The following is a 13,218-nucleotide window of genomic DNA, read 5'->3' as shown; positions in this document are numbered from 1 at the left end:
GAAATGGCATTTAAAACATTATTTGAAATTATATTTTAAGTGTGCAGTTTAATTGTAATGGGCTAATTAATCCAATGTTTCAGTAGCTGTATTACTATAATAATGGTTGGTTTCTGCCTGTGTGTGGGAGCTGAAAATGTTGTTAATAATGGGCACCCAGGGAGCCTGGAATTCCCCTGGACTTGCCAGCAGTTGTAGGCGCTTGGAAGCAAATGGGACAATGACCAATTATGTAAAATCCCTGCGTTTGTGCTTAACACGCAAAGCAAGCGACCGCAGTGAAGAGGAGGCAACAGAACCTGCAGCAGGAGCCCCAGGGCAGAATAAAGTGCATGTGAAACACTGTGCAAAAAACTCCACACGTCTTGTAGAGAGCGCCAGGTTGCACTAGGGCAGGTATGGGACACAGGTCCTGGAGCTCAGGATCTTTCCAATACTGAAGCGATGGGGGCAGGGATAGAAAATAGTCTCGTCTCTGGGCAACTCTTTCTTGCCTCCTAGCTACCCATTCAAGTCGGGATTGGCAGGGAGCCAGAAGCACATCGGGTGCCCGCCACTCATTGGCAAGCTGCATACACATGGTCCCAGGGAAACTGGGAAGAAAAAAAGAGAGGCATTCATACCCTCACAATGATTATAACGAATAAAAAAAGTTCTGGCTCCAGACTCAAATGACATCAGGCAAGAAAACTGCCAAACCAAATGGGATGCAACTCCTTTGAAATCGCATTAACATTTTTACAATGAACCCTGGATAAATGTCCTCACCCAAATAAGGAATTCCAAAAGGACCATTCACTCCCATTATAAAGAATTCCTAGTTTCAACAGAAGCAGGGATTCAACTGCACTGCACTTGCCAGTTGACACAACAGATTCTGTGAGAGGATGGACTGTGATTTTGACTTTCACTTGTAGAAATGGTCATCTCTCTACCCTGAAGAGCCAGGAGCTGGAATCATTCTGAAAGATAATCCAATTGTTGTCCAAACAATGTGAAATCCATGAACAGTACAAATGGCCAAGGCTCCTGCTCATCACAATCCAGCAACCCATAAAAGAGGCATTTGCATTTATGCAAATTCCTGCCAGTGGATCCCAGTCAGTGTCGGCCAATGGCTCAGTGGGTAGCACCCTCACCTCGGAGTCAGAAGGTTGTGGGGTTCAAGTCCCACTCCAGTGCAGAGGGAGTCGGAGGTACCGTCTTTCGGATGAGACTTTAAAACAAGGCCCGTCTGCCCTCTCAGGTGAATGTAAAACGATCCCAAGGCACTACTTTGAAGAAAAGCAGTGGAGTTATCTGCAGTGTCTTGGCCAATATTTATCCCTCAAACAACACAACAAAAACAGATTAAAAGGTTACCACATTGCTGTCTGTGGGAGCTTGCTGAGCACAAATTGGTAACCGCTTTTCCTATATTGCAACAGTGACTACTGCAACTGAAAAGCGTTTTGGGACATCCAGTAGCATGAAAGGCACTATATAAATGTAAGTCTTTCTTTGCAGCATTCGAAATAAAGTAAATGAGTTGATGGCACAAATCATTACAAATGGGTATGATTTGGTGGCCATTACAGAAACGTGGTTGCAGGGTGGCCAAGACTGGGAATTAAACATACAGGAGTATCTGACAATTCGGAAAGATAGACAAGAAGGGAAATATGGTGGGGTAGCTCTGTTAATAAAGGATGATATGAGGGCAGTTGTGAGAGACGATATTGGCTTTAATAAACAAAATGTTGAATCATTGTGGGTGGAGATTAGAGATAGTAAGGGGGAAAAGTCACTGGTGGGCGTGGTTTATAGGCCCCCAAATAATAACTTCACGGTGGAGCAGGCAATAATCAAGGGAATAATGGAGGCATGTGAAAAAGGAACGGCAGTAATCATGGGGGATTTTAATCTTCATATCGATTGGTCAAATCAAATCGCACGGGATAGCCTGGAGGAGGAATTCATAGAATGCATATGGGATTCTTTCTTAGAACAGTATGTTACAGAACCTACAAGGGAGCAAGCGATTTTAGATCTGGTCCTGTGTAATGAGACAGGAAAAATAAACGATCTCCTAATAAAAGATCCTCTCGGAATGAGTGATCACAGTATGGTTGAATTTGTAACAGATTGAGGATGAGGAAGTAGTGTCTCAAACAAGTGTACTATGCTTAAACAAAGGGGACTACAGTGGGATGAGGGCAGAGTTGGCTAAAGTAGACTGGAAACACAGACTAAACGGTGGCACAATTGAGGAACAGTGGAGGACTTTTAAGGAGCTCTTTCATAGTGCTCAACAAAAATATATTCCAGTGAAAAAGAAGGGTGGTTAGAGAAGGGATAACCAGCCGTGGATAACCAAGGAAATAAAGGAGAGTATCAAATTAAAAACCAATGCGTATAAGGTGGCCAAGGTTAGTGGGAAACTAGAAGATTGGGAAAATTTTAAACGACAGCAAAGAATGACTAAAAGCAATAAAGAAAGGAAAGATAGATTACGAAAGTAAACTTGCACAAAACATAAAAACAGATAGTAAAAGCTTTTACAGATATATAAAACGGAAAAGAGTGACTAAAGTAAATGTTGGTCCCTTAGAAGATGAGAAGGGGGATTTAATAATGGGAAATGTAGAAATGGCTGAGACCTTAAACAATTATTTTGCTTCGGTCTTCACAGTAGAAGACACAAAAACCATGCCAAAAATTGCTGGTCACAGGAATGTGGGAAGGGAGGACCTTGAGACAATCACTATCACTAGGGGGGTAGTGCTGGACAGGCTAATGGGACTCAAGGTATACAAGTCCCCTAGTCCTGATGAAGTGCATCCCAGGGTATTAAAAGAGATGGCGGAAGTTATAGCAGATGCATTCGTTATAATCTACCAAAATTCTCTGGACTCTGGGGAGGTACCAGCGGATTGGAAAGCAGCTAATGTAACACCTCTGTTTAAAAAGGGGGGCAGACAAAAGGCAGGTAACTATAGGCCGGTTAGTTTAACATCTGTAGTGGGGAAAATGCTTGAAGCTATCATTAAGGAAGAAATAGCGGGACATCTGGATAGGAATAGTGCAATCAAGCAGACGCAACATGGATTCATGAAGGTGAAATCATGTTGAACTAATTTACTGGAATTCTTTGAGGATATAACGAGGATGGTGGATAGAGGTGCACCGATGGATGTAGTGTATTTAGATTTCCAAAAGGCATTCGATAAGGTGCCACACAAAAGGTTACTGCAGAAGATAAAGGTATGCGGAGTCAGAGGAAATGTATTAGCATGGATCGAGAATTGGCTGGCTAACAGAAAGCAGAGAGTCAGGATAAATGGGTCCTTTTCAGGTTGGAAATCGGTGGTTAGTGGTGTGCCACAGTGATCGGTGCTGGGACCACAACTGTTTACAATATACATAGATGACCTGGAAGAGGGGACAGAGTGTAGTGTAACAAAATTTGCAGATGATTAGTGAGAAAGCGGGTTGTGTTGAGGACATAGAGAGGTTGCAAAGAGATTTAGATAAGTTAAGCGAATGGGCTAAGGTTTGGCAGATGGAATACAATGTCGGAAAGTGTGAGGTCATCCACCTTGGGAAAAAAAAGTAAAGAGAATATTATTTGAATGGGGAGAAATTACAACATGCTATGGTGCAGAGGGACCTGGGGGTCCTTGTGCATGAAACTCTTTTAGAAAAACATTGCCATAGGATCTTTTATGTCCACCTGGGAAGGCAGACAGAGCGTTGGTTTAACATCTCATCTGAAAGACAGCACTGCACTCAGTACTGAATTCAAGCATCAGCCTAGATGTTTGCACTCAGGTCTGAAACTCTTTTAGACACTCAGGTCTGAAACTCTTTTTGGAGTTCACCTGCAAAAACATAAAACCGTGCCACCCGACCTGGGTGACACACCAGACATTTACAAGGCCCTTTTTTCCTTTTTTTGTTTTTTTTTGTGTTTTTCATTTTTTTGGGGCGCTAAAATCACATTTTTCCAGTGCCCCCTATAAAAGGGAAGGGGACACTAAAAGCACCGGCAATTAAAACAAATTAAACTTTAAAACGTAAAATCAAATTAAAATTTGGTTGCCGGGCGTAGTTTGCAGGTGCAGCAGGTAATCAGAAAGGCAAATGGAATGTTGGCCTTCATTGCGAGTGGGATGGAGGACAAAAGCAGGGAGGTCCTGCTGCAACTGTATAGGGTATTGGTGAGGCCGCACCTGGAGTACTGCGTGCAGTTTTGGTCACCTTACTTAAGGAAGGATATACTAGCTTTGGAGGGGGTACAGAGACGATTCACTAGGCTGATTCCGGAGATGAGGGGGTTACCTTATGATGATAGATTGAGTAGACTGGGTCTTTACTCGTTGGAATGGGGTGATCTTATAGAAACATTTAAAATAATGAAAGGGATAGACTAGATAGAGGCAGAGAGGTTGTTTCCACTGGTCAGGGAGACTAGAACTAGGGGGCACAGCCTCAAAATACGGGGGAGCCAATTTAAAACCAAGTTGAGAAGGAATTTCTTCTCCCAGAGGGTTGTGAATCTGTGGAATTCTCTGCCCAAGGAAGCTGTTGAGGCTAGCTCATTGAATGTATTCAAATCACTGATAGATAGATTTTTAACCAATAAGGGAATTAAGGGTTACGGGGAGTGGGCGGGTAAGTGGAGCTGAGTCCACGGCCAGATCAGCCATGATCTTGTTGAATGGCGGAGCAGGCTCGAGGGGCTAGATGGCCTACTCCTGTTCCTAATTCTTATGTTCTTGGGCGCCTTTCACAATCTCAGGAATCCCAGTGCTTACAGACTTTTGCAGTGTGGTCACTGTTGTAATGTGGGAAACGCAGCAGCCTATTTGCACACAGCAAGCTCCCACAAACAGCAATGTGATAATGACTAGATAATCTGTTCTTGTGATGTTGGTTGAGGGCTAAATATTGGCCAGGACACCAGGGTTAACTCCCCTGCTCTTCTTGAAGTAGTGTCTGGGAATCTTTTACATCCACCGGAGAGGGCATCTCCACCTTCATCTGAAAGGCAGCATCTCTGACACTGCAGCACTCCCTCAGTACTGCACTGGAGTGTCAGCCGAGATTATTTGCTCAAGTCTCTGGAGTAGGGCTTGAACCCACAACCTTCTGACTCAAGAGGTTAGCATGCTAGCCACTGAGCCGCGGCTGATAACCATGGTGGAAGTGCATGTATGTGGCCATCAGGCAAGGAAAGGATTGAACTCAGTGAAGATGCCTCCAGTAGTCTCTTTGCCCAGCGGCATTATTGGTAAGGCTCAAATAAATAATGACCACTTAGACAAGATACCAGAGGACAACAAGGAAGCACTGAAAACCCCCAGGAGAGGAGGGGAGAGAACAGTTGGTGAAAAAAATGGAGAAAAAGAACTCTGTTGAATGAGTAGCTGATCTCACCGACTACACGCGAGCAACGCAGCAGCTGGAGTGCTGCAACCTGCCTCCTGTGCACCTCCAGGATGTGCGAGGCCCAGAATGAACTGGGACTCGCACTCACTGATTGCTAGACAGTGACCCGGTTAAAAGTCCCTGTGCACGTATGCCGGTTAAAGACGTGTCTCAGAACTAGTCTTGGCTCGGACTCCCTACACAGGCAAATAGCGCGTCAACGCTCACTGTCTTGGCCCATGTGTAAAGAATGGGCCACTTGGGTGAAGTGCTGGAAAGCTGCCATCAGCTGCTTCCTGGTCATAGAAGGCGGCCATCAAATGCAGGAATCACATCCCAGTTTCTGACACAGGAACATAGGAACAGGAGGAGGCCATTTAGCTCCGAGCCTGTTCCGCCATTCAGTTAGATGGCGGCTGATCTGTACCTTAACTCCAGCTACCCACCTTGGTTCCGTAACCCTTAATATCCTTGCCTAATAAAAATCTATCAACCTCAGTTTTGAAATTTTCCATTGACTCCCAGCCTCAACAGCATTGGGGGGGGGGGGGGGGGGGGGGGGGGGGAGGAGAGAGGAAGGAAAGACCACTACCCAGACAGGTTCCTGACATCACCCTGAATAGCCTGGCTTTAAGGTGACGGTTATGCCTCTTGTTCTGGACTCCCAACCAGAGGAACACTGCACAAAGTCTCAAGGAAATGTCAGCTTTTAAAAATCATATATCGTGCAATGTATCACAAAATTAGACAAGTTTGACTTCAAACTCCGGTTCTAAATTTGCTTTCAAGGAGTTCAGTTTCCTCTTTTGTGACAATAACTTTTTCACTCACCCAATAACATTCAAGATCTGAATATTGTTCTAAACTATAAAAGGTGGTTCTTCCAGCATCTCACATTCTTGGACAAGAGACAAGATTTTTTTTTTTAAACTTACCATTTTATAGATGTGCCTCTCAACTCAAGCCTCCAATATTTCTTTGCGCTCAGTCATAACATTTCTTGTCCCTTCCTATTTTTAAAATCATTACTCGTCCGTTCTACTCTGAATGAACTCCCTTCTGTTCCTCTCAAGCTGCAGAGACACCTACCCACAAGCACTTCCTCATCCCTGCATTCCCACCATGTTGAAATCAAGGCTCATCACATCAACTTATATACTTAACTCATTCTTTCCCAGCACCACAAAAATGTTGGGACTCCTCACCTCCCTCAGTCTTCCTACAATAGTCAGACTTTTAAAATCCAAACTTGATGTCATCTAATCACTACTTCCTAATTTAGCTCAACTTCTCCTTCACTCTTTTAATCCATGTGCTAGCCTGCACTGTGGAGATTAGTCCTTTCATCTAAATAGCACAAAAATCTAAATATATTAAAAACCTTACATCTGCACACACTTATTTTTTTCCGTTATGAATTGCTCTATCCACATTTGTAATGGGCAATAGCTATGTAAACTTTCTATGCTGTAATTACACCCTCCCATTATGGGAGGCATTGCAGCCCCACAGACAACAAGTTTACACAAGCAGTTCCCCTTTGAAAATGTGGGCATGGGAATTTGACATGGCAAGATTAAGAGACTGGAGCATAAAAATCTAGGCGGACATTCCATTGCAGTGCTAAGGGAGCGCTGCACTGTCGGAGGTGCCATCTTTCGGATGAGACATTAAACCGAGGCCCCGTCTGTGCTCCCAGGTGGTCGTAAAAGATTCCATGCCACTATTTCGAAGAGCAGCAAGGGAGTTCTCCCCGGTGTCCTGGCCAATATTTATCCCTCAATCAACATCACAAACAATTATCTGGTCATTGCTGTGCGCAGATTGGCTGCCGCGTTTCCTGCATTACAACAGTGACTACATTTTTTAAAAAGGTACTTCATGGCTGTAAAGCGCTTTGGGACGTCCCGTGGCATGAAAGGTATTATATAAATGCACGTCTTTCTTTCTAAAATAGAAATAAGGACAGACTGCATGAATTTAAAATGGGGACTGGTTTACATCTATATAAATTATCCCCTGATTTCACTTGAAGACTACCACTGGTCTTCATTCCGCACATGTAACACCATGGAAGATCACCTGGTTATTTAAAATTGTTTGATAGGGAACAGGGGGAGGACAGACCAATTAGGAAATTGGAAGATTTCCTAACAGCCCCTGTGAATGGTTTCACAGCATTACCTCATCAGATGCCCCCTTCCTCCTGGTGAGCATCCCAAGAAATCCCACATCCTTTCAGGGAAGTTAGATCATGGATGGAGGGGGGAGGGGGGAGTGGATGGAGGGGGAAGAGAAAGATGGCAGGCAGGGAGAAAGAGTACACATCTATATTTCTAATTCTCTATGAAGGAATTTTTAAAATGGTGGCACACATCTGGGAATAAAAGGTGAAACCTTCTACTGATAAAAGTAAGATAAACATCAAAGAACTGTCTATACTTCAAGTTCACCATTTGAATATTTAATCTACAGAAACACCCCACTCTCACCTTCATTTCACACACATGAAAATTCAGTCTTCAGATTCTGTTCAGAATCTTTCTGCATGTGCATCAAAATTCAGAGAATAAAACTGTTGCACTTGGGAATTAATGCTTTCAAGTAGCTTGTACACGTACACACTTGAGAAAATGCAAAAAAAATACATTTCTAAATCTGCTTATGTTGTGATTTACCAGCACCAGCCTTTCTGGCTGCGAAACAGCCTCTGTCTCCCTCTTGCAGGTGCGAATCATTCCTCCTGTGACTACACTTACAAGAAAAATACTCTCTTTTCAACTAATTAAATGATAACTCCTCTGGATTATTATCCATTTCCTTTGTGCTAATATCTCCATCCCAAGGCCACCCTGCTCTGCCTCCCCTTAGGACAAGCTAAAAAAAAATTTAACTTTCTCTAATAAAAAGGACACAAAACATCAGGACACAATGTACCTGCTGGCATTGCTTACCTGTGAGGTAATTACATATAGGCAATTTTTTTTTGCTTGTTCGTTTTTGAAGAAACACTTGCTTTTAAAATTAAATTCATTAAAACCAATTTGTAAGCCCTGCTGCAGGGGATGGGGTGCTGCCTGAATGAGCCAGTTGCATTGCTGCGGATGGAGGAGGGCATTTATAGGAGAGGAGAAAAGCATCATTAATACCCCAGAAACATCCTTCGAGCCTCTCCTGGATTTTTACCTGAGCTCCGGCTGCAGTCTGTGGATGAAGGCACCTTCTCTGCCTCTCTCCTGCTCTGATACACTGTGTCTCTGCTACACTGCTCGCTACACCGCGCCGCGAGCCCAGCCCAAGCCAGCCTTCCCATTGGCCCAGCCGGCACGCGGGGGCACCGTCCGCCCCCCCGGGACCGCCCGCCTCTGCAATCCCATTGGTCCACTCGGCCGTCCATCACATGCCCGGTTGCAAAGCGGTGCTTGGCGACCTCCTGACTGTAAACACTAGTTAAAGCCTTATCCCCAGCGCCCCGAAAGTTATCATTGCATACAGCGGCACACTGAACGGTTTGTTCATTTCTTTTTAAAATTAGCCGGTGGCGAATTGATGATTTTAAAAACGCAAATATTAATTTGCAAAGTCAAACTCCGGATTTAATAGTGAACACCTCTAAATGTTGTTAAAGCAAGACCTGCCTCGTTCCCCAGCACCCCTCCCCCCCCCAAAATGCTTCCGATCCAATGAATTACTTTTAAAGTGCAGATATCGTTTCACAACGAATTTTCACGAAACAGAGATGAGGAGAAATTTCTTCTCTCTGAGGGTTGTGAATCTGTGGAATTCACTGCCTCAGAGAGCTGTGGAAGCTGGGACATTAAATACATTTAAGACAGAAATAGACAGTTTCTCAAACGATAAGGCGTTATGGAGAGCAGGCAGGGAAGTGGAGCTGAGTCCATGATCTTATTGAATGGCTGAGCAGGCTCGAGGGTCCTGATAACCTACTCCTGCTCCTATTTCTTATGTTCTTATGTTCCCCCCAAACTGCAAAGAGATAAATAACCAGACAATGTGTGTTAGTTGAAGGATGAATTTTGATCATAAGAACATAAGAATTAGGAGCAGAAGTAGGCCAAGTGGCCCCTCGAGCCTGCGCCACCATTCAATAAGATCAGGCTGATCATCAACCACTTTCCAACCTGATCCCCATATTCTTTGATTACCCCAGAGTCCAAAAATCTATCAATTTCTGCCTCGACTATACTCAACGACTGAGCATCCACACCCCTCTGGGGTAGAGAATTCCAAAGATTCACAACCCTCTGGATGAAGAAATTTTTCTCATCTCAGTCTTAAGTGGTCGACCCCTTATCCTCTGACTGTGCCCCCTGGTTCTATACTTTCCAACCAGGGGAAACAACCTCGCAGCATCTGTCCTGTTAATCCCCCTCAGAATCTTATATGTTTCAATGAGATCACCTCTCATTCTTCTAAACTCAAATGAGGATGACTTGCTTCCACGAGAGTTCACAGATGTTTCAATGAAGGACCCGATGTTCCAGTCCTGAACTCCAGTTGAGGGGGTGGAAGATGCCTGTGCGTGGATTCTTTTAACGTGTGGTGACCGTTGCACACCAGCCACCACACGGGCTTGACAGAGTTAGGCCTTGGTCCAGTGGCAAGGGTTAACCAAGACGACTGGCGACCTAGTGCGCACATATATCGCAATGTGGGCTGGCCCGTGCTGCCCCTGGGCTCTTGGCCCTTCTGGGCCCCGTACCCTTATTCACTGCACCTCCACCACGATGTTCCAGGGCCCGGCGCTCCAGCTCTATTTATAGCCCTGACCTGACGTTGTGTTCTCACACAGGTCGGGGAGGCCCACGGGATCTTTACCATCCGGCTGAACAAGGCAATGGGGCCACAATTTAAACTTCACAGCTGAAAGGTGGCACCTCCTTGCAGCATTCTTTCAGTACTGCACTGAAGTCATCTTGGATTATACACTCAAGCCCTGGAGCAGGATGTAAACGGACAACTTTCCGACTTCGAGGTAAGAGTGCTACTACTGAGCCAAGCTGACACTTGAAACATTAATAATTGGTAGACAGGACTCCCAGGGAGAATGGGCCAAAAATTCCGGCACGGCAAAAACCAGTTTTTGGGGCCCGATGCACATGCGACCAAAACGGGCTTTTCTGATCAGAGCCTGCGCATCCCCGGGAAAAGGATATCCGTGCGGGAGAGATTGGGCGATTTGCCCAACTCTTGCCCAGCGAATGCCCTTCAAACATTTACGCCTGGTAAAAGCAGGCGCATAGCTTACTTTTACCAGCTTAAGAGTTTTAAAACATACAAAAATGTAATTTAAACACTCATTTTTATATTAAAAATCCTGTCCATGAAGGTAAATTTATTTTTAACACAATTAAAACACATTTTAAAAAATTCCCAAAAATATATATTTTTTCTGAAACACTTAATTACATTTAATTTTAATTAATTTTATATATGTGAGGTGTTTTATTTATTTATTATGCTGTGTTTCGGTGTTTAGGGTTTTTCTCATTGATAGTAACGGGACATGAGAATGCTGCATAATGATTGGTGATCCATGCCCACGTGATTCCAGCTTGTACATACGTACGTGAAAGAGAGCTCCCTGTGCGCAGCGCAGCAAATCTAGGCCTCCGACCGGGATCCTACATTCCTCCGGGACATAGATTTTTTTCGGGCCGGAGGCCTCCGTACGAAGGAAGCCTCCGACGGCAATTTTCCCCCAAATATCATCGTGAATTCTGTGTACACAGGAAGATAGGCCAAATCTGTTGTACACAGAGACAGCTATCCTTTCTTCCCTGCACCCCTCATCATTTTAGCTCAGTTCTCCAATGCACGATGCAAGCAATTCAACTTGAGATCAAAGGTGGCCCATGGATTGGAAGGGCAGTTTATCTTATATCAATAAACTGAATAATAGTTCCGAATCAGAGATAATTCATTATTTAGCTATACACCACCATTGTTTCAATATTTCAATATGCTACCAACCGAGTCAGAAGTATGCGGGTTCAAACCCCACTCCTTGTCTTCATATTAATATCTCTGTTTACGCTCCAGTGCCGTACTGAGGGAGTGCTGCATTGTCAGAGGTGCTGTGCTTCAGATGAGACTGCAGCCCCATTTGTCTGCTCCAGGAGTTCAGCTGGATGTTAACGATCCCGTGGAATTAGTTGAAGAAGAGCAAAGAGATTGCCCATTGTCCTAACCAACATTCCACCACTCTCAGCCACCATCAAAATTAGATTAACCGTTCATTCATCTCATTGCTGTTTACAGGATCCTACTGTATATAAAATGGCTGCAACCCCATCATAGGCAGTCCCTCAAAACGAGGATGACTTGCTTCCACACCAAAAAAAGGATGAGTTCACAGGTGTTTCGAATGAAGGACCCGAACTACATCCTGAAGGGTGGAAGATGCCTGTGCGTGGATTTTTTTTAACCTGTGGTGGCCGTTGCACACCAGCCACCACTCGGGCTTGACAGAGCTAGGTCTTGGTCCAGTGGCAAGGAATAACCAAGACAACTGGAGATCTGCTCTGTTGCACGGACCTAGTGCACACACATATCGCAGTGTGGGCTGGCCCGTGCTGCCTCTGGGCCCCTGGCCCCGAACTCACGCCTCTCCTGAGCCTCGAATACATCCCTCGACAATCTCTCACAGCTCCTTCGCCCCGATCTCGCCGCTCCTGCTGTATCTGCCCACACTCCAATCATCGCCCTGGACCTTGCTGATGTCACTGTTTGCTGCCGTTGCCCTCCTGCACCAGCTCGCACTGTACCTTGTAGTGGCCTGCCTCCATGTTGTCCAGGGGCTGCATGCCGCTCCTTTTATGGCCCCTGGAAAAGTGATCCATCTGTGGCTAACTGACGTATTTGCCATGGATCAGCATCAGGAAGCAGAGCTTGACCATGTTCCAGGACGTCTTGTTGTCGTATCACATGAGGTTCAGAGCCATGGCCATGTATGAGTGGCAGTTATCGCAGCACAGATTGTGCATTTGCTGCTTATATTCTACTGACTCTTGTGACACATTGCTGTCCCAGGGGTTGGGCTCCATCTTGTAAACATTGGTGGGGTCCAGTTGCCTGTACCGACACATAGTACGGCCCGGCAAAGTCCCGGATAATCCCAGACAGGGTGCAGATCTCCATGTGCCCAATGATCGGATGGACGCCATGGTGTGGACCCCAATCCCCGTGCTGTCCTTGCTTTTCCCGATTGTTGGGCTGCAACCATAGTAACAGTCACTGCAGTTCATTGTACGTGAGGAGCTTTGAGATGTTTCTGAGACAAACATAGAGAGACACACAAACATGGCATGCTCCTCTGGATGTAGTTTCCTCCATTCAGACTCCTGGGGGTGCATTATTTACTATCGGTGCAATGTCTATTCCCTGTGCATTATTCCCCATACAGACTCTTAATGGTGTACTGTGCATTCACTATGGGTGTAGTGTCTATTCCCTATGCAGACTTCCTAAGGTCAGTACACCCAGGGATCTGCAGTAGTGTACATCTGTTGTGTATGCAATAACTGTTAGACTGAGTACTGTTAAACTCCAAGAGGTATAACGTTGGCTCTGCTTTATTAAGGCCCAAAGTGACTAATATACAAAATGGCTGGCCTTTTACACTTGGGCTGCACACATTTGTGTGCAGCCCAATGGCCTCCAACAGTGACGCCATCTAGTGGCTAGTAATCCAAAAGTACATACATGACAATACCCTCCTCTGAGATATTAACACAGTCTTCTACAAATTGAGACGGTTCGGTGTTTTGCGCTCCCAGGTTGACCATC

General features: G+C 45.0%; 1 protein-coding gene across 4 annotated transcripts in view; it reads right to left on the bottom strand.

The window, feature by feature from the left end:
• LOC139277463 (engulfment and cell motility protein 2) overlaps window positions 1–8,669 on the bottom strand; it is a 175,585-nt gene extending 166,916 nt beyond the window's left edge. For 3 of the 4 annotated variants that reach the window (XM_070895946.1, XM_070895951.1, XM_070895950.1), the window contains exon 1: window positions 8,596–8,669. The gene's annotated coding sequence lies outside the window, so the exon portion shown is untranslated. The remainder of the gene's footprint in view (window positions 1–8,595) is intronic. The other variant, XM_070895947.1, reaches the window with a different exon arrangement.
• Window positions 8,670–13,218: the final 4,549 nt, after the last annotated feature.

This window comes from Pristiophorus japonicus, chromosome 12 (genome assembly GCF_044704955.1).
Source record: "Pristiophorus japonicus isolate sPriJap1 chromosome 12, sPriJap1.hap1, whole genome shotgun sequence".
Taxonomy (NCBI): Eukaryota; Metazoa; Chordata; class Chondrichthyes; family Pristiophoridae; genus Pristiophorus; species Pristiophorus japonicus.
The sequence above is the reverse complement of the archived record's forward strand: the minus strand, read 5'-3'. Positions and strand labels throughout refer to the sequence as shown.